The following is a 24,378-nucleotide window of genomic DNA, read 5'->3' as shown; positions in this document are numbered from 1 at the left end:
TGTGCAGAAAGGAAGGGATCAGGATTAGCAGATCCAGCCTGGTGCTCTGCTCCCATTCAGAGCTCAGAGACAGCAAAGCTGTGCCGTGCACTATTCACTGATTTTCACACCACCAAGCCCAAAATCCCCTCTCAGTGCTCCCTGGCAGATGCAGCTCTCAAAGAGCTTATCTGTCTCACCCAAAAAAGAGGACAGAAGAGCTGCAGTATCCTCCCTTTCCTCAGAAACAGTTTTGCCTGCTTCCAGAGGTAGAAAAATGCAACACAGGGTTCCCACAAACTGCCTTAAGCCTCCTAAGAAAAGCACAGTGAACTACACCTTTGCTGAGCAGCTAAGACAGCAGATTTGAGCTTTTTATAGCTCGAGTCTGTCATTCAATTGGCAAACAAGTGAATTGTATATTAATTAAAAGTGACATATCAATTAAATATTAAATTAAAGTGAATAATATATTAATTAAAATCCCTGAAAACTGCATTGAGTGTCTTTTTAGTGGCCACCTGATCTTGGTCTAAATTAGGTTTCTGAATACCCTAGTGTCTTGATAGTGTCTTTTGATTCTTCCTCATTTTTAAAAAGAAATCTTCTGAAATGCCTAAAATCTCTAAAGGCATTTGTGACATTTCAGAAAATATTCTGGGGCTCTTGTCAGCATGGAAAACTGCCTGAATATCATCAATAAAACATGATGAAACATAATTTTCTCTCAATTATGTAATATTTTCCATTTTTTGAAGTACGAAAGATATGTAGATGAAAACACTCGATTCTATAGATGACTTGAAAGTTCAGAATTGCCCTGGAGACCTTTGTGTCAGCCAAAGCAGATGATGCAATAAAATTACACATAGAAATACTTTAACAGGTTGTTCCTAAAACTAGAATCCTGTTTATTGGAAACTCCCTACCTTTGGCAATTCTCATCAGTTGCTATAATAAATACTCTGTTTTCTGCAAAGCATAAGAGAAGCTCTGAAAGTGTTTGTGAGCTTTTTGCATTGTCTTCCAACAACCCCCAAACCAAACAGTGCTCATAAATCCATCCTTTATCCTTGTTTAATAATTAAATGTTTCTGTTGGATCTGCTTCCGAGACGTTTGAACTTTTCAGCTGGCACTTCAGTAATTTGTGACAGGTCATAAGTGATCTTTGTTAAGGGGCTTCAACAACCTCTAAACTCTCATGATCTGTTGGCATTGCAACTCTCTGAAAACCCCCAAAATCTGACTTTTAAAGCAGCTGAACTTTTCTTATGCAACACCTTAGCACTTTCTGGCCTTTTGGATGCCTTGACTCTGGTTGATCTTGTTTAGAAACTGAATTCTATATAAAGAATATGTTTTTATGCCTTTTATCTATGGACCTTACAGACAAACATGTAGGACATACAGAACTATTGCTTACAATATGAAATATAATCAAAATATATGCACATACAGTGGAAGTGGGGTAATTGTGGAATAAAAACGGCAAGACAAGTGGCCAAGCACACTTGTGAAACTAAAATTTAAAATTGATTTGAAATATATTCTTTTGAAAGAATATGTATTCAAATTTCACATATATCTATTTGAAATATTTTCTTGGGCTTTTGTAGGTCACGTAGATATTTACAGCAATTTGAAAGAGGAGCTGTGTGGTATTTTCAGGTTAAAATCTCCGTTTGTCTATAATGTTTTCCTTGGTGCCATTACTCCTCCCTGACAGGTGAGGGGAGGTTTTGACACTGTTAATATAACACAGGGTGTTAATCTTATAATCGCCCTGTCAGCACTTCGTGTCAGGGTGTTAATGGCCACCTTTCAGCCACTCAGGCTCGCCTGCCAATAAAAACACTGCCGGCTCCTACCCAACCAGCAGCGACTCTGCCCTTTCCCCAAAGAACAAATACAAAATTTCACTAGCCATGCGGCTCTAAAAGATGCTCCTCTCTGTTTATTTCCTCTTCCTTCTCTGCACCCGTTGGCACACAAAGCACCTCTGACACTGAGGCCTTTTAATGCACTTTGCAGGCTTCATGCTATTTTAAAATATGCCTTTTTCTTTTTTTTTTAATTTTTAATAAACATAACCCCTTGGACAGGATGAAATGAGATTTTTTTTAAAGCAGTGAGAAGCACAATGATTTGCCACAGCACTGAGCTATTTAAATGTAAGCCAAAGACAAAAGCTGTATTTCTGTAATTTCTCAGTGGTTGCGAAGAGTCCGCATTTTTCTCTCTGCACAGGAGAGGGGCTTTTCAAGCTTCCTGGCAGAAGGAGTTGCACAATTCCAGATGACTTACTTTATATGCCTAGAGGAGCTTTATTACACAAAGGGAGACAAAGAGAGGAAGAGGGAGAGAGGACACACTCAGAATAATAAACAAAGAGAATAAACATTCCTGCAGTTATGCCTAGGGATTCCAGATGCTGCTCCATCCCTCTGCAAGGCCTGCTTGCCGACCCACACCTTCATGAATATTAAATACAGGTTAACATTCAGCGAGGTGTGGGGAGGCCAGAGCTGTGATGAAACCCCACAGTGCAGCCAGTTTGCTGCTCTCACTGTCTGGTGTTTGGATTTTTACTCAATTTCCTATAGGTTTCCTTTAATCAATGTGACATGGCTGGTTCCAGCATCATGTGCTGTCCATCTGGATTTTATACTCCTTGCATTTTTCTGGCTGAAAAGAAACAGCCTTACTACCCAGCTCATTAGAAGCCAGTCCCCAAAAAAGTAATAGTTTGTTCCTGGATAAATAAATTGTTTCTCATGTGGGACTGGGATTTTATGCAGACAAAAAAAAAGGAGCAAAGCATAAACAGTCACCAGTTTCCATGTCATACCCAGCCAAAGATGCAGTCAAAATCATTTCTGTATTACAAAATCAGGATTTACTTTATTTTTGCTTGCTGTATTTTATAGTAAGCACAAATACTGGAATTCCTATTATTTTGGATGCACAAAGATGTTCATTATATCACTAGAGAAAAAATTGTGTTTTTTTCCACAGTCTTTCCATAGCAGTTCATGTGCTTTGCAACAGCAAAATTAATGTGAAAGGTCAGACAGTCAGACCAGAAGAAGATACCCTTTATCTTGTTGTGATCAGGCATTAATATAGAAAATACATATAATTTTTGCAAAGAAGATGATATTGAAGTGGATGATTTAGAATTGGACTCTAAACGTAAGGGGGTGTAAGAGGATCTATCATTGACTCCAAGAAAAGCCCAATCAGCCAAGCAGCCTCCACCTCATCCAAGCCACCACAGCCATTGCCAATCTTTTTAACAACTTATTTAACATTTGGTTATTAATGCAGCATATCCTGTCTTGGTTCTGCAAAGTTACTCATTGCTGGAATTCTAAATATTTGTGGAATTGCAGCTAAATCAAAGGAAAGGTTTAAGTAGCACTTTATTATGTATTATATACTTCAAAATACATGCACTACCCAGGGGATTTAGAAAGTATTTAAAAGAGGAGGTCTGTCTCTAATTAAACTGACTGACTGGTTTATGCCATACTGCTTCCCTTTTTATTTTACCTGTTACCAGGGGCTTAAAAATACCTGTCCTTGGCAGAAGGGAGGAATGTCACCATCTGCAACAAGATCACTGGGTCAGCAGTTTGGGTGGTGGACAGAGGTTCAAACCTGCACACAGATGGAATGATGTGTGTGAGCAATGTGAGTGAGGGGAAAGAAGGGGAAAGAACAGCCCTTCCACCTGCAAATCTCAGAGGATCCTAAACTGGTCACTGCCTGCCAGGCAATTTCACATCCCAGTCATTAGCTGTGCAGGAATTTCAGAGTTTCATGTGTTGGTCAGGCTGAGTGGGTCACTGGAGTTCAAAACAAAGAGGTCCAAGATTACTGTCCAAACAGCTGTGCTTCATATTTGAATTTTAGCCTTGTGCACTGTGAAAAACCTCAGGCCCAGTGCTCCCTGAGGAAGTCTTGCATAAGTTTTGTTCTCTCTTGGTGGAGCATAGAGAAAGTAAAAGGTCCTGGCTTCAGCTGACCTTGTAATATTGAGAGTAGATGGTCCTCTTATATATCTGTGTATATTTAACTCCTGTGAACAGTAATGGGACAAACATCTGCAGAGTGAGGAGCAGCAACAACCCTAAAGAAAGCAAATTAGGAGAAGCCAAGAGCAATCAAGCTCGGTTAGATTTTAGAATTTTGCCAACGCAATAGCTGTTCAAGAATTACTTTATAGGTTAAGCAAACCTCTCCATCCGCAGTGGGATTTCATCTTCCCAACAGAATGTAGCTATTTGCCAGCTTTTTGGTGCTTTGTCTTCAAAAGGCAAAGAGCTCCAAGAGCTGTTGCACAAAAAGGAAGCAGCTGCTTGCAGAGCTGAGACAGGATGGTAAAGGAGGCCTCTTGGGAATGCTGTGACAGGCACAGTGCTTACAGACTGCCAAGATGTGAGAAGGAGGGAATGCTCTTCAGTTTTCTGATTGCTGCTTCCTAGTGGGAAAGTGGTTTTGGAAGAGTGGGAAATTCATATGAACTTGATTTGGTATTTCTGAGGACAGAAGGTCTTTATTGACAGCCTGGGTGGTGCTAATCAATGTGCCCCCTTGCATTTCATTGCTGATGTACAGAGAATACCTCTTGGGAAGAGACAAGTTCACTCTTCTTGTTTTAAAAACCTTGGCTGTTCCTGAACTTTTGACTAGGATTTACTTTGCTTTTTTTTTTTTTTTTTTTTTTTTTTTTTTTTTTTTTTTGAGATACTAAGATTCTGTCAGTAAAATTTAGAATCAGACCACTGAAGCCATTTTCACAAACTACCACTGGATAGAGCAGTGACCTGATCCTACTTTTCAGTTGCCCCCAGCCTCCCTTTGAGCTCATTGCTAAAATGTGGGGCTGAAGCCTTCAGCATCAGCTGAGATTCAGCCACAAGATGATTAATAGAGAGTGCACAGTCAATTCCCTCATGACTCTACAAAAACTGTAGGCAGACCTTCAGCAGCCCATCAATAATATTTTGAGCCATTCAGATTCCCAAAAGAGACTGTCAGATCCGTGTGAGAAACACAGGGGTCAGAGTGGAATACATGCATATCCGTATTGGCTGAGTTACTGCTGTGAGTCCTGTGACCTGCAGGAGTCTATTCCATGCAGGACTTTCCAGGGAGGCAGGAGAAAGCTGTCTTCTGTTTCTCTGACAGAAAGGTGCTTGTAAAGAGGAAGATATCCAACCCAATGAAAACCTACAGCAATAAAAAGCAAAGGGAATACTGGCTGTTTTTTAGAGACTGAATGGCTGGTCACATACGTCCAAAACTCTATGAAAGCTGCCCCATTTACATATGAGCTTAACACAGAAAAAGAGCCCACCATAAAAGTGGAAACAGAGCAAATGTGAGACCTCAATAAAACCAGTCAAGTGCCTGTTTTATCTCCAGTGGTATGGCAGAAAATATGAGCAGGTTTAATGGGTATGTATTGTCTCTCTGCAAAAATGGAGATCCTAACTACTGTTATATTTGAAAAAGACACTGCAAATGCTTCTTGGTCATGTAAATTTCCCCAGTTTTATCAGGTTATCTTCTCCAGACCTTAGGTGGAAATGCTGATCAGAAGTAGTTCTGTTTCTGTATTTAGGTAGCCATAGGAAAGAAATCAAAGAGCAAGCACCAGAAGTGTGGCCTCCATATTTCAGGCAGGTGCTGGCTGGCACTGCTTGTGACACAGCCTCCCTCTGGTAGAAAAAATCTATAAAAGTAAATTATTTGATTGCAAAAAACCTTTGCGGAGATGATTTAAAACAAAGCAGTACCCAGCATCCAGGGTGCTGAAACTCCTCAAAGGAACAGCAGTTCAGTGGGTATAAATGGACACACACAGCCCTTGGTGCTGTTCCTAAAGGGTTTTAAAATTAATTTGTTTCTTTAAAAGAATATTATCTTCTGAGATACTACGACTTGGAGAAGGTAGAACAATTTCCAGCTTTGCCAAGCTCTGTAATAATGGAAAGATCAGTCGTTCCCTCTTCCTACTTATCTTCCCACTCTTCTTCCTGACATGCTGGCACTCTTCTGTTGAATTGCTTTGGTCATGCTTATGAAACAAATCTTAACAAGGTAATACTCATCATTTTTCAGCCATTTGGAATGATTCTTGCTATTTGGTTTCCCCACATAAACACTTTGTTATGTGGAACTGATCATTTTAAGTCATGTTGAAGCTTGAGGCTCGTTGAATGCATGGCTGTGATGCTGTTAATTCCAACATTAGTAAATGTGTGTACATGTAGGGAAACAGAAGGGTCTTTATTTATCCACTGTCAATGAGAAAAGAATCTAACTCACCTGAATTTCTGTGAATTCTCATATTTAATTCATTCAATTACATGAACACAAAGCTTTTAAAAATTATTCACTCTCTTCTGGCTCTGGCACTCACCATCTGTTATTCCTCTAAAATTGGCTTTTGTATGCTGAATAAACCTTCTGTTTTCGTTATTCATATGCTATGTTATGAAAAATCTATAAACACAAGGCTTCTCACTAATTATTAAATTGCCACCATTTATTATATGGAAATATTTAATTTATTCCAACAACTTTTTTTCCCTATTAATTCAAGATAGTCCAATACCTTTGAACAGTATCTTCATGGACAGATAAGTAATAGATTAAACTTCCTTTTGGTAGAACAGGGAGAATAGCTTTAAATTATTTAAAGTGCTAGCATTTCAGAGAAATGGATTTTCCCATTATGAGCTTGCTCAATGTCTCAAACAGCATCACAAGCAATTTTGACCAGAACAACTACATGATTTAAATAATAAAACAAAACTCACACAGACTGCAATATCACAGCAGTTTCTGGAACACCCTTTCAAAGTCATTGATGCACCCTGAATTTTATCAATGATAAACAGGTATTTTAAAGGAATCAAAAACTTTACCCAGTGCAGAGAATCTGGTCAGTGTGGAGAAAAGACTGACCATGGAAAAACTGAATGCCTCTGCAGAGAAATAGATTGCTGTCTAGTTTCCTTCCATCTTTACAAGCAAGACTTGTTTCCAAATGCAGCTGAACTGAGATTACAGACCTGCTTTTACTCTGTGTGATTAACAGAGGGGAAACTCACTCAGCATTGGAAAAATAATGATGGTCCTGTGATTCTGAAGCATATAAAAACTGGCCTGTGCAGAGCAGCAGTTTCAGAATGACCAGCAGCATGTGCATATGTCACTTTCCTTTTCTGTTTACCATATCTACATAAATATTCTCTAAGTGTTTATTTGTAAGACTTCAGCTGGCACTTCCTGCACACCCTAACATTTCATCAGCTTCAGGGAGTGCATTGTGGGATGCCAGCTCAGGCCTAAGGTCTTGAATCGTGCATTGCATATTTCTTGCTCTCTGAATGAAAGCCTGCTAGCACACTTCCCGATCCAACACCAGGCCTCTGGTGAATATTTATGTTGGAAGCCAAAATCTAAAAAGACGAGGCTGCTTTGGAAATTCTGGTCTTAGTGACACAACAATTCATCACTTCTGTGCAGTTTTGGAGCTCTCATAACAAACATCACACAATGAGGTTTGAATCAAAGCAAGTAGCCAAAGTTAGTGGCGGTGTTTTCCTTCCTACAGTTTCTGCCAGTGTCAGAGAAGGATGTTTATTGCAAACTTTTACAAATTATATGTTAACATAAACCTAAGTCCTTGTCTGGAACAAGCTCTTGTACTACTAGTATGAAGATGTCTAAAAATACAGCTGGGAAAAGGGTATGACTTGAAATAAATAGAGTCATTTCAAGGGTAATTTGGGTTGCTATGTCTTCAACACACAACTGAGAAATCTGTGATTGCTGAGCGGATTGGGTTTCTGGCTATTCTTTAATGTGTTTATATTTTCTGAAACAGCCCTTGGAAATAGTGTTTGGACTGCACTGAGGATTAAGTTTATTAGTGCTGCTTATTTCTTGGTAGGAGATGGATAGGCCATTATGATTCCATCATTTTATAACACTGACAAATCACATGCCCACAAAAGTGCCTCTAGTATCAGACAAACAGAAGACCAGTCCCACCCTCTGAAACAGCTTCCATATTTATTGTTGTTTTAAAGTCTTCCTGCAGCATCTTTTCTGACCTTTCAGTTAGCCTGAGGAAAACCATGGGCACATGGATACAAAACATGATATATCCCTGACAATTTCCATGCCCTGTCTGTCCTCACAGCTAAGACATTGAAGAAATTTTAAAAAATAAAACAAAGAAATTGACATTTATGGAAGGGAATAGGTTATAGAACTATGTCAAACAGAACACTGAAGGAGAATAAAGCCTGCCAGTAAATTTAACTCTTTCTAGAGTTTTATTGCTCATTGTAATTATTAATATCTTTAGTTAGAAGACCATTTGGATATCATTAAAATAAATGCAAACAATCTTGGCCTATCTTTAAGGATCTTTTTTAGACGCATTCTTTTTTTCACTCATCTCCCTAATGCATTGTTTTTATCACAGGGTATAACATTACATACATTAAACAGCTTAGCAATGTCCAATGTCCTGTTGAGGTGAAAATAAAATTGCACAGATTCATCACTACTCCGAAAATGACTCTCAAAACAAATGCTTGTGAAGTGTATCTTCACTTAGCAGACTTACCAGCCAGTGTCTTCTCAACAGCCAGTCTCTAAGCTCATGCTGTGATCCTGAACCTTCTGGAACCCAAGGCATTCTCAGATGGAGCTTTGCCTTCACTTGGGTGCTTGGGTTGCAACATCTCTTCGTTTTTATGGCTGTGGAGCAACAAGAGGGAGGAGAGAGTGACTCAAACCGAAATGAAGTCTGCCCGTGAAAAATTTAAAGCAGTAATTTAAATTAATCTATTTTGTCACTGAAACAGGCTACAAGCATTCACCAGGGAATGAGAGCACCTTCTCAAATTGCCACTCTAGATCCACTAATGGATATCCAACTGCATGTTCATCAAGGCTTTTCCAGTACTGGCTAATTACCTCTTCCAAAGCCAAGAACTTTGGCTGTTGGGTTCTTTTCATATCCCTTCTCTAAAAGTTCTAATTCATCTTAAATTAATTTCATCCTTAATGCAGCCAAATAACTAAATTACTTCCTTTCACAGACTTTGCCAAATGATCTTCCAAAGCACACAAATACTCTCTGAATTATAGATAAGGCCACTTAGCAAACAATACATTTCAGCACAATACAAGTGCATTCCCAAAGGAACATTTTTGTTATTGAACACACCAGTTGTGATTAAAAAATTGTATCTTCATAGAATAGTTCTGAAGATAGTGACAAGTGAGAAAAACAAAATGTTGACAAAAGACAATATTTTTTCCCCCTGTTTACATGGAGAAAGGAATTTGAGTAGAGAATTTTTTGCCTCTTCCTCTGTAGAATAACACCAGGAAATCTGTGTGACAGGATCTTTGTGATCTTTTCCAGTTTGTTTCCTCCATAAATATTTCCTCCCATAGAAGGTAAGTGGGAAAAAGAACAAGTTGGAATAACTCCCTCCAAGCATCCTCTGAGCAGGAGTGCTACTTGTTTTGGGGGGTTGGGTTTCTTGGTTTTTTTACTTTTTAAGTTCAATGCATAAGTGAGAAGACCAAGCAGATTTACTGAGCAGTCTGTGCCCTCAGGGAAAAACAGATCTGCATGACCTACTCAGTGACTTCCAGGCTTTGTCAGTAGGGCTGAAAAGTCACGGTTCCATGATCATTGTCTTAAAAATATTACACTGGATGAAGTGAAGATTTACTTACAAAAATAAGACCTGTGACAGCAGAAGTATTTGATTTTGTTTTGCCCTATATAGTGAGACAGTTTACTGCATGGTACACAGGAAGAAATATTATACTTATAGGTCTCTGGCTGGATATTCTGTCTCCATATAAATGTGGCTGTGTTTGAATACTTATTGCACTGATTTACTGGATTGCTACACAAATCCTGGCAGGTTCTCAGTTACCAACACTTCTCAGGTCCACACTCAGGTGACTGCTTTGAATATAGACCTGAGATTTCCTTTAGCCAGTTTAGAGATGTTTAATTCACAGCAGAGAAACCTAAATAGAGTGAAATGCCTCACTCTCAGGGGTACAGCTGAAATCTTGCTGGTTTTCCCTGGAAGAGTTCAGCCTGCTGCTCTCCAGTGACATTACTCTGAGCTGATTTAGCTCTTCCCCTCCATCCATTAAGGAAGAGATGTGCCTAATCTTGGAGCAAAAACCCCTGCTAGCTGGCAGGGTGCCTGTAAGTGAGGGGTGGTGCTAGCCAGAAATGTGCTCTCTGCAGATTCAGCCCTGCACTACTTCCATATAGAGCTGATCTCCTCCAACATTAACTGATCAAATTGTAGTTAATTAAAATTGGCTTTCACTTAACATTCTTTAAGGTCATTTTAATTTAAGAGGATGCAGGTACAAATAACAACCAGCCCTATTCAGGAAAGAGGTGGTTTCCACTGAAAACACAGTTAAATAACTATTATCCACACCCAACACATTTTCTTCTTTCTGTGCAGTAAATATTCTACATTTTTACTTACGTCCGTTTGCTCTGTCACTCTAGCAAAAGAATACTGTTGTTATTTTGATATTCAATTGTACAATATATTATTTTAAGAGAACAAAAATGATTTGTTATATAGGATAAAATTCAAAATTTTATTTGAAAATTGCTGTATTTGAAGTGGCTTAAAGTCTAGAATATATTTTAGATATGCAAATGTTTTATGTTTGACATCAGAATTTCCAGCTGAAAGAAACACTGTTATTGTGTAAAGGTTCAGCACAGTCAGTGCCACACTTAAATTTCTCCAATAACTTGGAAAATTCTGTGCATCAGTATCACATCTGTACTTCTAATTGCCTTTCACACTTTAAAATTATTTTAACTTATTAATTGCTTGCATTTTTTTTGGCACCTGAGCTGATCTCAAAATTCCTAGACTCTGATAATTTAATCAGGTGTATCCATCACAATCTTATCCTTTTAAATTGTGATGGATATTTAAACAAAAAAATGGCAAATGTGATGGCCATTTAAATGAAAAATATTAGTTTAACAGTGTCCTTTGGAGCCTATCTTTCTTTTAATAAAAGATCTTTTAAGGGTGCAAAGACTTTCAGTAGGGTCCCTTGAAATAGGCAGTAAAAGCCCAAGCTCTAAATATTCACCCCTTTTACTTCTCTTCATGAGACAAAATATGCCAGCATGATGCTGTGCTTATGTCTGACAAGCACTCTGATGGCAGAATCAGCTTCTGGAAGCCAAATACCTTCTTGAAATATTTCTTGGCATGTTTGTCTGATCAGTAATTACATACCTGCCAATAACAGGAGGAAATGTTTTGCTGCGTCTGAAGATAGCTGAGGTCTCAAATTCTTACAGTTTCCATAATCATTTCCTTCCTGTGCTTGACTCCATTCCGTTCCAAACCAAGGTTTTTAGCAATGAAAGGACATGTCAGCTTCTGGAAAAATGCCACCTGACTGTGTATGGCATAATCTAATGAATGGAACAGAATGATGGGTATTTGGTCAGTCATTGAACCATTGATTATACAATGCCAAATATGAGATTTTCAGCTCTTTTTAATTCCTCAGAAACAACCCAGCTAAAAAGCAGCCCAGCATAAAAACTTCTTCCCAGATTATGCTTCTAGTTTTTAAAAAATGATAGTAATTCAGACCATTTGGGTTTTCTCCACAACATTAAAGACAGGATATAATATACAGTCTAATATTTAGTACAGATAACTCTGAGTATTTTATGTTCTTTTTCCTGATCTTTTCCTAGAATGTAATAAAAGTTTGGGGCCATTGCTTAGTGTGTAATTTAGACTCCTAAAAAAGTGCTTTGTTTTCCATAAATACCAACCCTCTGAAGGTTCTTCATGTACTCCTGAGCATCAGCTTTTTCTGTCAGCTCCTCTGTGTCTCTCTTTTCCAGGAATGTAACTTTTCAAGCATTTGTGTTTTCATATCTTCACTTTAATCTCCTGTGCTTTGGTTGTAAAAGTACAACAACATTGCCATTTTCACCAAACACTTTGGAAGTCGCAGGCAAAGAAAATATGAGTGGAAAGGATGAATCCCCAGCTGGTGATCTTTTCTTTCTGCTTTCTGGCAAGAAATCCTTTTACTCAAGCTGAGCAAGTGGCTGCTTACCCAACAGGGTTCAGAGCAGGCTTCTTAAAAACACTACTATTTGCCAAATGTGTCAAAACCAATTTTATGTTCATATAATTTCCGCTTGAATTTTTTTTTTCTAGATGGCCTACCAAAAAAATCCCCAAACTATCAAATAAAAAACCACAAACTATCCTCTTTTCTTCTGTTTTGAAGAAGAAAAAAAAAAAAAAAAGAAAACATCTGAGGGGCAGAGATTTCAGGGATTTTTTTCAGCATTGGAAAGAAGGCAAGCAGGTTGGCCCTTAAGAAGGCTGGTGTTAAGGGTGGGACTGCAGAAGCAGCCAGTACTGGCCTAATGTATTTGTGTGTGTAAAAAAAAAATATTTATTGAATTATGACCAAAATATCAAGGTCTTTTCTGAAAATCTCTGTTTTTTTAGTCATATGCCATTACTTTTTTTCAGACATGAGGGACCTGGTCCTCTTATCCACTCCAACACACTCCTCTTATGGAGGCAGCAGACCCTCAGGTGAGTTTAACAGAGTGGTTTTCTGGCCACAAAATACAGGTGTTTATATAACATCCTTACATGAATCCTCAGCACAGTTAGGTTCCTGTATTTCTGGATATTGTTGATAAATAGGATGGACACATGTCCAACCTGCACACACCTTTGGGAGAGGTGGCACAGCTTTAAACTGTCAGATTCTTTGGTCAGAGGATAAAGTTGGTGTAAATATATAAACCTATTTTCTCATCTGTGCTACATCACATTAACCAGCAGCAAAAAAGATGTAGCTTTTCATTTCTGAGCATCTGCCATAGATAGCACTGCAGTCTGCAGCTATGGGGTGAAACTGACTGGCTGGAATAGAGTCACTACAACAAAATAATGACTCACTCCCACTGTCTCCTCATCCCTCCTTCCTCTTCAAGCCATGCCTACAAATAACAAATTGGTGGAATTTCAGAGAAAAGAATAACACTTGCATTTCCAGAGCAGAGAGAGGAAAATCTTTAAAGTGTAGTAGAAAAAACTTGATGAATGTTGACCTCGGTGAACAATCTAGAAATTCAGCAAGGGATGTGACCTGCAGCTGCTGCCAAAATGTATCAAGAAAAGGTTTACAATCTGCTGAGGTGCATCTGTTATTCAAAATACAGAATTTATGTAAATACTGAAATGGAATACTAAGCCAGGCATATATTAAAACTTAAGGACAGCTTGAAAGTTTAAAAGTTTCCATTCTGAACTTTGGAAACCATTCTTATGAAGATCTACCCCAGATGTCAGTTTATCTCAAGAGTATCCGTTATACTACAGAGTGTGAGCACAATTTCTGAACAAAATTATCAATTTGTTTTAGATAGTGTCATCCTTGGAGGAAAGAAAGAATTTAATTAAATCCTATACAACATTTCTATTCACAAGCTTGTCCAAGCAAAACAAGCCATAAATCAATTTGTGTTTATTTATTAACTCTAGCAATATGGGTGGTAAACACACATTAAAAAAAACCCAACAAACTTGCAACCAAAACATTATAGCTAGAGATGCATGAAATTTCTTGATGAATACAAAATTGACTGAAAAAATGAAATCTTGGACTTACTAAAACCCTTTGCAAACTCCAATCAGCTTCAGTGAGTAGCTTTGTTCCCAACATGGGTGAGCAAACTACTTTGCTTTGAAGTGTAAATAAGTAAATAAATAAAAGTTTTAATTTCTTAAACCAGCATTATTTGGTGAAAGAGAATTTCACTTTTTAAAAGGGGATATCTCTTGAAGCCAAAATGGAAATGCAGTTCTCTTGAACACACTAGGACAAAACAAAGCATTTCACGTTTCCCTGAAGGAAAACATCCTTATCCCTGCTGCTCCAGCTCTGCTGTTCTCTCCAGGAGCACTCATAACATCAGCTATATCATTAAACAAACAGTGCAATTATTCAAAAACTTCCACACACAGATGTGTTTTCTCCTTTGCTTACAATTTTTGGCTCCTAAACACGTACGGATGTAGTCTTGACTCTTGCTGAACTTTGGAAAAGAAGCCCATTCCACGTAAAAATCCATTTAGTGTAAATCATCCTAGTGAATCTCCATGGATGCAATATGGAGATGTTTTACGATTGTTTTTTATGATTCAATTCATTATCATAAGCTGGAAAAAATGAAATTTCCACACCAGCTGGGTCAGTACTTTGAACATCTGGATGACAATAAACAGAAAATTAAATCACTAAGAACTTTTATCTAGGTAGAATATAAAGGCAGTCTATCTTGACCTGCAATAAATAGCACATTTTATTTCCCATTTTCCATTTTATTTCCTATTTGACAATCACTTTAGAAATTTCAGCTGCCAATGTTCCAGCAATTATTCATCACACCCTAATAAAAAATGTGATTCTGGGAAGAATATGTGATAATAATATTTAATAATTTCATTTGGTTCTTGTTTTAAGTGCAGACAGGTCCCCATGTTAAGCACAGACCACTTGAAAAACTTCCATAATGCAGGCATCATTATATCACAATGCACTTTGGAAAACTGCCAGGCAGTGATGCATTTAGGACCACAAAATTAAAAATTCAATTAATTCAGAAAATGTGACTGCAGAATAAATCTTCTGTGTGCGACATTAGAGCAAAGAGACTTTAGATTCCAGTTGCTCACATCCAAAAGTCCATGCACATCTCTTTTGGTCTTATCTTTGGAGATAGGTGCAATTTGTTAATATACACATCTATAGAAAGCAATTAAAAGATGCAAAGAATCTTTTCAAATTGTGAATTAGAAGAGGGGAAGATGTTAATATTTAGTTGGGATAAAATTTTCAATGGTTTCTTAAGCAATTAAATCTCATTATGAAAATTGTAATTGTGAACAGGTGAAGTAAATTTAGAAAATATAGAAACTAGCTTGATTTTTATTTAAGACAAAGATGGAATCCTATTATTTTCTTTTGCAAGCATGATCTTCATCTGTGAAAATGACTCTTTCTAAGTCAAAGCCCTTTAGTTAGTGGTTTGTGCTGGAAGATGATCACATATCAACATAAGCATGGCCAAAATTGCAAGGTTCTATTTAAATAAAGTTTATAACCAAATAATTCTCAAAAAACATCTACATGTTAAGACTGGACTAGTAAAAGGATATTAATATTTTTCCATTAAAAACAGTCCTTGAACCCAACACTGTGCAACATATCAAACAATGTAGTTATGCTGGAGAGAACAGACTGATAAGAAAATAAGGAGTGATTAGATTTTTGATTGAGACAGAATATGGAATGATTATTATACTGCATTTGTGAAGTACAAGATAATGGAAATTAAAAAAAAAAGAAAAGGAAAAAAAAAAACTATTCCTGCTACAGTCAATCAAATATAAGACAAATAAAAATGCTTTGGAAAGCCTTCAGCTGCAGAAAAATAACCTATCTCCATGGGAATTACATGAATGTCCTATTTTTTATATTCTTAGATAAGACAAATTAGTTCTTAGGAGACAGAGGAAGGAAAAGCATTTAGATATTTATGACAGAGATAGAGTATAAAAGAGAGCTCAAGAGTACAAGAGCCACTAAGGCAGGGTAAGACACCTGAAAAATGAACCACCACAAAGAGGTGTTCAGAGCACCCCAAGCTTCAACATCATGTTGAGATTAAAAGGATAAGAAAGCAGTTCTGTATTTACCCAATGGGAACTCAGAAGTCACTCTTCCTGTGTTACATCCAGGGCAAATTCCCAGACATCTGGAGTGTGAGGACCACTTGTGCATAGCTGAATGCTAAAACAGAGCCCAGGGCCACCTCCTGGCAGCTCATGGAAGGGATGCCACGTCAATCTGGGAGCAATGTGCATGAGAATTCTGCTCCTCAGGGTTAGCTGGAGGGAAACTTGGGGGCTGTGGAAGGGACAGATGAGGAATGTGGCTGGCAGGAGCACTGGGCTTGAGGGTCACAGAGGTCTGTCACAAGAAGCGCACTGAGAACCAGGCACATCACATAAGGTAATGCAGGTGGCTGGGGTTTGGCCCAGAAATAAGAAATGCTAAGGTGACCAAAGCAGGTACTGGTGAGATCTCTGGGACATGAATAGTCTGTCATCATCTTCACTAAGTGCTGTTTCCATGAACATCTCAGAACAGGCTCCTTCAGAGGGCCCTGCCTGCGTTTTTCTGTGGCCAGTGCCTCCAAAGAGGGAAGCCTGCAGATGAGGATCCAACTCTCCCCACGTGCATGTGAGCAGCCAGCTGGGTAAGTGAGGGTTTGCTCAGACATGTCACAGAGCTGCACATATTTTTTTCCAAAGTGTACAGCAGGCTTTGACAACCCAGGCCTTCACACAGAGTGGTTTAGTGAGGCTCCTTGCCCCTCCTTCTCAATGCTCCCAGCCCTACTTGAAAGCAAAGGCAGCATTCGGAACTAAGCTGGCTAAAAACTATTTGGTTCATTGCTACACTTCAAGAATATGTAAAAAAATCCATGCCGCTACCTTGTGACACAACACAGCACGTCCCAGATGTTGGTTTTAATGTATTTACTCTTCCAGAGCACCACGACTTTTAGTAAACGGGCAACATATGATGCAGTTCTGGTCTCATCACAACATATTTAACATCTGGGAGAGCTGCCACTTGTGAAGCCAACCAGTGCTCTGCTGACAGACAAAGTGAGCATTATACTGAAATGCCATTCCTCAGCTGTTTGCAGAATTAATTTCCCTGTAGAATTTTCTAATTAGTTGGCTCTTTCCAGCCCGTTCCCCACAGAGGAAGCAGAAAGGAAGCAAAAGGCTAGCACCTGCTCCCAAAGCTCTGGCTGGGAAAAAAAAAAATAAATTTAAGGATGACATATACAGTAAGTATTTAGGCACTAGAAAGCCTTCTATCCATGCAGCTGTGGGGATGAAGTAACTCTGTTTGAAAGCTTAATGGAGATTCTTCTGTGGGGAAGAATTTCCAGTGGCTCACATTCCAGACAGTTAACCACATTACCAAAGGGAAGAAAAAGGGATTTGTTCAAGCATTAAAAACTGTCTTAAAAAAAAATTTAAAAAAAATTCCCCCCAATCTGTAGAAAAACAGACAGATGAATCCAGACCTGAGGATGATTCTACAGTAGCTTGCTCCATTACCTTTGGGTTATTTTCAATCATTCTTTTTTTCTATGATTTTGAATTAAAAGATTAAATATGTTGGAATGTAGTGTATGATATTTTCTTAAAAGGAACAGCTAACACAAAAGAATTTGTTTCTAACTGAAGTGAGTCATTGGAACAAAAGAAATAATGTGGTTCTTGTTTTGAATTTACCTGCAGTGGGTCAATGTAAGGAAGAAAACATGAAAGGTATTTCATGAAAAATAAAAATAAGGAAAAAGTGGTCCAAGAAAGGTAATTTGCATTTTTGACTACTCAGCCACTTTTCCAAAACAATTTTTAAATACTGACTATAAAACAAGATGATGGTCAACTAAAGCTAGAATGCGTGAAGGAAAAAAGCTCCCTTATGGAAATTCGGATAAGCCATTAGCACTTCAATAAACAGTTTTCACTGTGTTTCCACAGTGACTTTACAAAATGGTAGACCTTGCAAAGAACTAAGGTTTAAAATAAGATCACAGATAAAATCCCTTTAAATTAATTGGGTGTGTGTTTGGATCAGCACAAAGTGTGATGTAGGCCCAGAGATGAGTAAGCTACCCATTAGTAAAGCAGGTGGTGTATTAAATGTACCACTTTTTCTAATTTTTGTATAATTCCAAAGTTCCTGAAAGCTTTTTTTAATAGATTCAACATATGTGCCTAAGTGCATGTATGTATTTGGAGCAGGGGTATGTGGGATTGAAAAACTTCTTAATTAATAATTTATTAATTTCACAGAATCAAGACACACATGGTACATTTTCATAAACTCATAATTTTCTAGGACAATTTAAGACAAACAAATACAACAGGGAGTGTAGATAGGAAGAAAGGTTCTGCTAAAACGAAAGGAAAAGAAGACATAAAATTGCCTGCCTGAGACAAATGCCCAGACTTTGTTCCCCACTCTGAGACAATTTTGAAAAAGTAGCAAAATAAAGAATGGAATTGTAAGGCAGGGCTATTCCTGCTTTTCCCTGGCAATGCTTGGCAATATTCTCTGCTGTTCTGGTTGTCTATGGAAAATCTGTGTATGAATGAGTGGCATTCGTCCCTGTCATGTGAGGTGGTGCTGACATGTCAATTCCAAATGGCTACAATTATTTCAAGTGGACTTTCCCCCAAAGCCTACATTGGAGAGGATAATTTCAAACTGCAGAAAACCCAAGGAAAGAGCACTCATTTATTTTCCTCGGAAGTGGTGCAGCTAAATTCATCTGTGGCTTTGAAAATCTCCCATGATACTTTAGTCTGGCCCATTAACTGCACCTGTTCTCTTTCTCTTCTTTTTTGGGGTGGAACAGGGCCTGGGGGGGTGGGTGGGGGGGAATTATTTCCCCTTCAATAGCAAGTGTCTGGCTTTTAAAGGATGCATAGGATATTTTATTTCATTACTGTCTAGGCATTTCAAATGAAATAATAATCCAAAACCCCCATAACCCATTATTTTTCTCCTTTGAAATTAAAAGTAAATAGTGGAAGGGAGAACATGTCCTTGGAAAGACAAATGGGTTATAACTCACAGAGAAACATATTGTGAAAGAGTACATCTATTTTCCCCAAATAATGATCTAAATTAGTCCATTTATTAGGTTTCTCTATATTACTCACTTTGACAAAAATGAAATTTTTCAAAAGGAAAACATGTCACTGAAATAATGTTGACATATTTCTGATTTGAGGGTAGACTTTCCACAAATATGAGCATATATAAGCTGCTACAGTCAGCTTCTCTCCAAGAACTTCATCATAGAACTGATTTAAATTTAATTTACCTGTGGCTCACTGAAACGGGCTTTATTTTTTTCCCTTAACAAGTAAAGTGACAGTGAATAGCAATTTGAGTGCAAACAAGACATATTGTTCTCAGATTATTGCAGGTCATAATATTTGACTTCAGCTAAATTTGAAGTCAAAAAAAGAGGCTAAGAAAACCCTGGTTTGCTGGAGGAAATAACCCCTGCTTATTTCCCACACTCTGAAATTAAAGAAAATATTAAAACTAAATATAGTTGAGTCAGTGACCTTTAAAAAGGCAGTTGGGGAATTTTATATTGGTTGTGTTCTGTTTTGCTTTTGATTAGTTTTGACTAGTTTATCTGCAAATCTAAAACACATGAAGAACCAAAGTCTGCAGAACGGAAAAGAGCAATTTTCTCTGGGAAGCCTCTAACCTGTTGTAAAGAAGAATTCTGCATTGTGGTGCAGCTGACTCAAGCCTTATTTCTCTCAGCTACCAAGAAAAGAAAAAAAAAAAAAAAAAAAAAAAAAAAAAAGACAAGTTCTGTACCTTTCCAAAAATTTAGAAAAACATTGGATAAATGGCTGAAGAGGAATGTTTGACTCAAACCCCAGAACACTGATTCAGGAACCACCTTTTACTGGCTGCCACCTGAATGCCAGCACTGATTTGTGTTACCTGTTTTTAGGGCACTGAAACCTCACCCAGGCTGAAAGGCAAAGACAGAAAATGTTGGTTTGCCTTTAGCTCTGACAAATATCTAACAGTGGCAAGAGTGGGATGAGAATCCAAAAGTAGTTTACATGGTGTGATGGCAGCTGGGTGACATCTTTCATAAATTTGGGATTACAGCTCCCCGTCCTTCTTCCCCCTTCCTGCTCCCATTCTTCCTTGCTTGCTCCCTCTTTTGCCAGTCATCTGTTTCCCCACCCAGGTGGCTCACAGTGCTTTCCTTGACTGTGTTCATCTGGGCTGAGGTTGCCAAACAACCAGTGTGGCCAGATCCCAAATCCCAGTGCAGACTCACTGACCACCCCTATTTCCAGCTCCAGGCACGACAGCCCCGGAGACGCTCGCAGGTTGCAGCATGTGCATTAATATGGCTTTGCTTTCTCATATCCTTATCTCTAACAGCAAATCTGTGTAGCTCAGGATATGAACTGCAAATGAGAGATGAGGAACTGGTTAGAGCTTATCGGGAACGATGGAATTTGAGATCTGGAGATGAAGGGGGGTTGTTAGCTGTGTTTTTTTAATGAGAGGACTGGCTGATGTTAATCAGCTGACCCCTGTTTCAGGTAACGGAGCAGTTGGCAGGGAGCTGTTCCTACTGATTAGATTGAGTGAGTTGGTATTCAGATTAACTTCTGATTTCCCTCGTATTATTTGTACAAGCTCTTTATTGCTCTGGATAATTCTCCCCTTCCTGGTTTAGGAAGTGGAACTAACATCCTCCTGGAGCACTGCTACCAGCTCACCAGATTTTATTATGTGAGACAACATGATGGTCATAGATTAACTCAACCTCTTACTATTTTTCTGTATTAAAATTAGACCTCTGTGACATTTGCTTTGTTCTAACCAAACAGGAGTAATGCACAGCTTTATCATCTTGGATAGATTTATGGTACTGAGACCTATCAGGATATTACTTTTAATCAACATTTCTGTGGCTAAGGCAACTGCTGTCTCCTTTCTGGATTGAATATTTGTGTAACCTGAGTGGCTTTCAATCCTTGCTTGTTCTGAGAGTCCTCAAAACTCTTCTGCTGTTGCTGGAAGGAATTATGTTCTTCCCTTCCCTCTCCCCTGCTAAGCTCAATACAGTATCTTTGGGTTTCTTACCTCTCTTGTAACCTGTTATTTGTCACTGCTTTGTCTTACTTCCCTGCCACAACTGATCCTTGAAGTGATCCATCAGAGGAGCAGATTCATAACCAGTTTTTCAAAAGTTCCCTTATTGGATGTACAAGCCGGACCCCAACAGACCTTGCAATCACAGGTGAGAGTCCAGGTAGAACAAGTAATAACTTCACACATATGTACGTGAGCATTTCCACTACACTAGCAAACACATTTTTAGTGACATTTCCTTTTCCAACCTGGCTATCAAACCTCATATTTCACATATCTGTAGAGAAAACCAGGTTTGTTTTCCATGAATGGGCCGCATTATGGGGATTTTTTTATGTTATTCCATCTCCTACAGGCTTTTATCCAAACCAAGCAACTAAAATAAAACATGGCTTCCTTCCCTGAGATGGTTTCATAGCCCAGCTCTCCAACTTTCTCCCGTACCACAAACATGCAACACAATTGTGCAAGAGCCGAGGAAGGAATGGTGAGATCAGAGCCGTGACTGCAGACATCCTGACATGGGGATCTGGCACTTATTCAACACAAACACAATTAGAGGACTTACCCTTGCGTGAAGTATTTGCTTTCTTGATAGTCACCAGCCTTAACCTCTAGGAATGCTTACGAATCAGATAGCGTTCCTTGAGGAGGGAGAGCCTTTTCAAGCTCCTCTGTCCTGCTTTAGCCAACACAGACACAAAGAAGAAAGAAATTCCGCCGCGTCCTACAACTTCTCCCAGGGAAAGCCTTTAAGAAGCAGAGAAGAGTTGTGGTCTCAAAATCCCTGCCAAGGATTTGAGAGCACAATATCATGCAGTGCTTGCTCCTCTTCCTACTATCAGTAGGAAAAAATAACACCACAAGAGACAAACTTTGAAATTCTCACCAAACAGGAAAGCAGGAGGGTTTCCTGAGTCCTGCTCCTTGGCTTTGTATTGCAGTTGACTTGTCTGGCAGTGGTGATACCGCAGAAGGATGGCAGAGATTTGCATGTCTTGGAAGGCTCATATGTGTGCATCTGCACTGATATTTGTGAGCTGGATGCAGAAAAAGGTTCATTAACTTAGAAAATGTAACCTAGTGTACATGGGTGTTACACAACTTACAAATCCTCAAGTCTCACAAGACAAATATTTCAGTAGAATAATTACAATCAGCGTAAATCCTGGGCTTTTCACAGAGTAACAGCATCTTCAAAATGGCAATAGCAGCTGACCTCTAATAAAATATCTGCTGGCAAATTGGTCAAATGTCAGTCTGGCACAGCAGTTGCAAAGGGAAAGTCTTGTTCCAAAATGTTCAATAATTTAAATTATTCTCATCTCAAACTGCCTCAGTGACACACGAGAACTGGGCCAAAGGAGGGCCCACTGGTGTAACAGACCAGTTGGATTTCCAGATGATGCAATGTGACATGACACGACTACCACAGCCACTGCAAGATACACAGAGGCTTAAATGGTATAACATAAAACAAAATAATAATAAAAGAAAGTGGTGAAGATAACTCTGACCCAGAAACACTGAAGTGAGCTGAGAGGCTCTGACCTGTGTGACCTGCCTGAGCAAACCCAGCACCTCCCTGCAGGACCACTTTTCCATACCACTTTAAAACTGCATCCTGGAGCAGCACTGCAGCAGCTGTAGGAGGAACAGTTGTGCAGTGTTGTGCCTTCCCAAGTGACCAGATGCACTTTTCCATCTTTAGCAGCTTCCACAAATATCAACAACCTGAAAAACAGTGGAGATTGCCAAAATATCAGATATCTGAATCCAGTCAGAACGAGACACTCCCAAAAATATTTCCAACACTCTGAAATTCACACACACACACACACCTCCCCATATACCCAGGGGAAAATTTTTGCATGGGACCAAAGGAAAATGACAACAATGTCTCAGATAAATATCAATGGTCACAGAGTTCCAAGCTAAGGAGCTGATTTAGGCTATTTTGGTGCACACAAAACAACCTGGCCATGCTCAAAGGACAGACTGCCTGAGCACGTTAGTAAAGCAGTTGCATCAAGAGAGCAAATAAAGCAACTAAAACACATTTCTGGAGTAGCACAGTTGACATCTGCAGACCCACCCAAACCAGGCATTTGTCCCAAAATAAAAAATTGGCAACCAGCTATGAATGGTTGCTGGTCTTGACTTTTTGATACTCCACTAAAGAAGCACAATATAAATCTGCAACCCTGTATCCGGACAATGATTGGAATACATCAAGAAAAAGCTTGCAGTCATTCCAGATGAAAAAAAACACAAAAGGGGAAAAAAAGAGAGAGATTTCAAAATCTAAGAGTGCTTATAAACAAGGATGTTACTTTCCCCTTTCTTATCCAGAACCGCCCTTAATTGAAAGGATCAGTATCTAAAGCAACTGGTGCTGCCCTGCACATGAATCCCCTTTGCACCTCTTCCCTCTTATTTCTTCAGTGGTTTTATTAACATTAGTGACTTATCTAAGTATTAGAATGCTTGGCTGCTTGGAAGCTTATCAACAGCAAATTTTATGGGCTGTTTAGTGATGGAAACAGGAGGAGATGGAGGTCTCCCCCCCCAGCTACCTCGATATGGAAGTCTTCAAGAAGCCATGGAATGTGCTCTCTGGTATTTTTGGTATCTTTAAAGTGTCAAGAGTGCAGAATTTCTCTTGTCAGTTGTCACAGTGTGACTCACAATTAGAGACATCTGCTCTGCATTCACCTCCCCAGGGGCACCGCTCGTTTTTCACCAGCTTCCTGTTGTTGACAGCACAGTTCCTCCCTGTATCACTCTCCACCAGCACCCATGCTCCTCGCAGACATTGCAGCAGGCTTAAGCAGATTTCCCTTGGGAAAGCCCTTCCCCTTGTTTTGCTAGTCATTGGAAAAAATATAGAATGTTGAGAATGCTCTGAAGGCAGAGGCTGTGTTTCTAAAGGAACTGAACAAATTCCATTCTTTTTTTTTTTTTTTTTTGGTCAGGAGGACTCCATTGGTTTTTGATCTCTTTCAAAAATCTCCACATTTTCTCTACATCCAATTTTCATTTCAAGCAAGAGAGCAGCTTGAAAAAGGAAATGTTATTTGTGCTGAGTCCTTGTCAGTAATTGGTGTAAATGGGTGACTAATACTACCAAAATATTATTCAATTAATTTTTCAAATACTGAAAATAATTTCAAATATTAAATTTCAGATGAGGAACATGCTGCCTTCCCTTCCTACTCCACCCAATTAAGAAAACAGTTGTTCTGCAAGTTTTTCACACCAAACCCTTAAACTGAGGTAGACTGACCATCCCAAGCACAGATCCATACTTTGTGCCTGGTTAATGTCTGGACCATGCAGAAATACCAAACACCACCTAGGGTGGGTATGGCTGCCTGAAGCACAGATCTGTTGTGTGTTCTACCTATTTTAGGTACACACACCCCTATGGACTGGAAATTTTATTTCTTAGGCTCTGACCAGTAGTAACAGATTTGAGATTCTACTTCCCCCA

The 24,378-nt window shown here is 38.8% G+C and overlaps 1 long non-coding RNA gene across 1 annotated transcript in view; it reads right to left on the bottom strand.

Annotated features, from left to right (window-relative positions):
• Window positions 1-24,378, bottom strand: part of LOC139602466 (uncharacterized) — a 71,913-nt gene that overhangs the window by 16,255 nt on the left and 31,280 nt on the right. Inside the window, exons 3-7 of the long non-coding RNA XR_011683227.1 lie at window positions 22,493-22,619; window positions 21,775-21,925; window positions 21,454-21,635; window positions 11,327-11,508; window positions 8,635-8,768 (exon numbers count right to left, since the gene is read on the bottom strand). This is a non-coding gene — a long non-coding RNA (uncharacterized lncRNA). The remainder of the gene's footprint in view (window positions 1-8,634; window positions 8,769-11,326; window positions 11,509-21,453; window positions 21,636-21,774; window positions 21,926-22,492; window positions 22,620-24,378) is intronic.

Source organism: Agelaius tricolor, unplaced genomic scaffold (genome assembly GCF_023055355.1).
Source record: "Agelaius tricolor isolate 1412-34295 unplaced genomic scaffold, bAgeTri1.0.p SCAF_34, whole genome shotgun sequence".
In the NCBI taxonomy this organism is placed as follows: domain Eukaryota; kingdom Metazoa; phylum Chordata; class Aves; order Passeriformes; family Icteridae; genus Agelaius; species Agelaius tricolor.
Note: the sequence above shows the minus strand (reverse complement) of the source record. Positions and strands in the feature narration are given on the sequence as shown.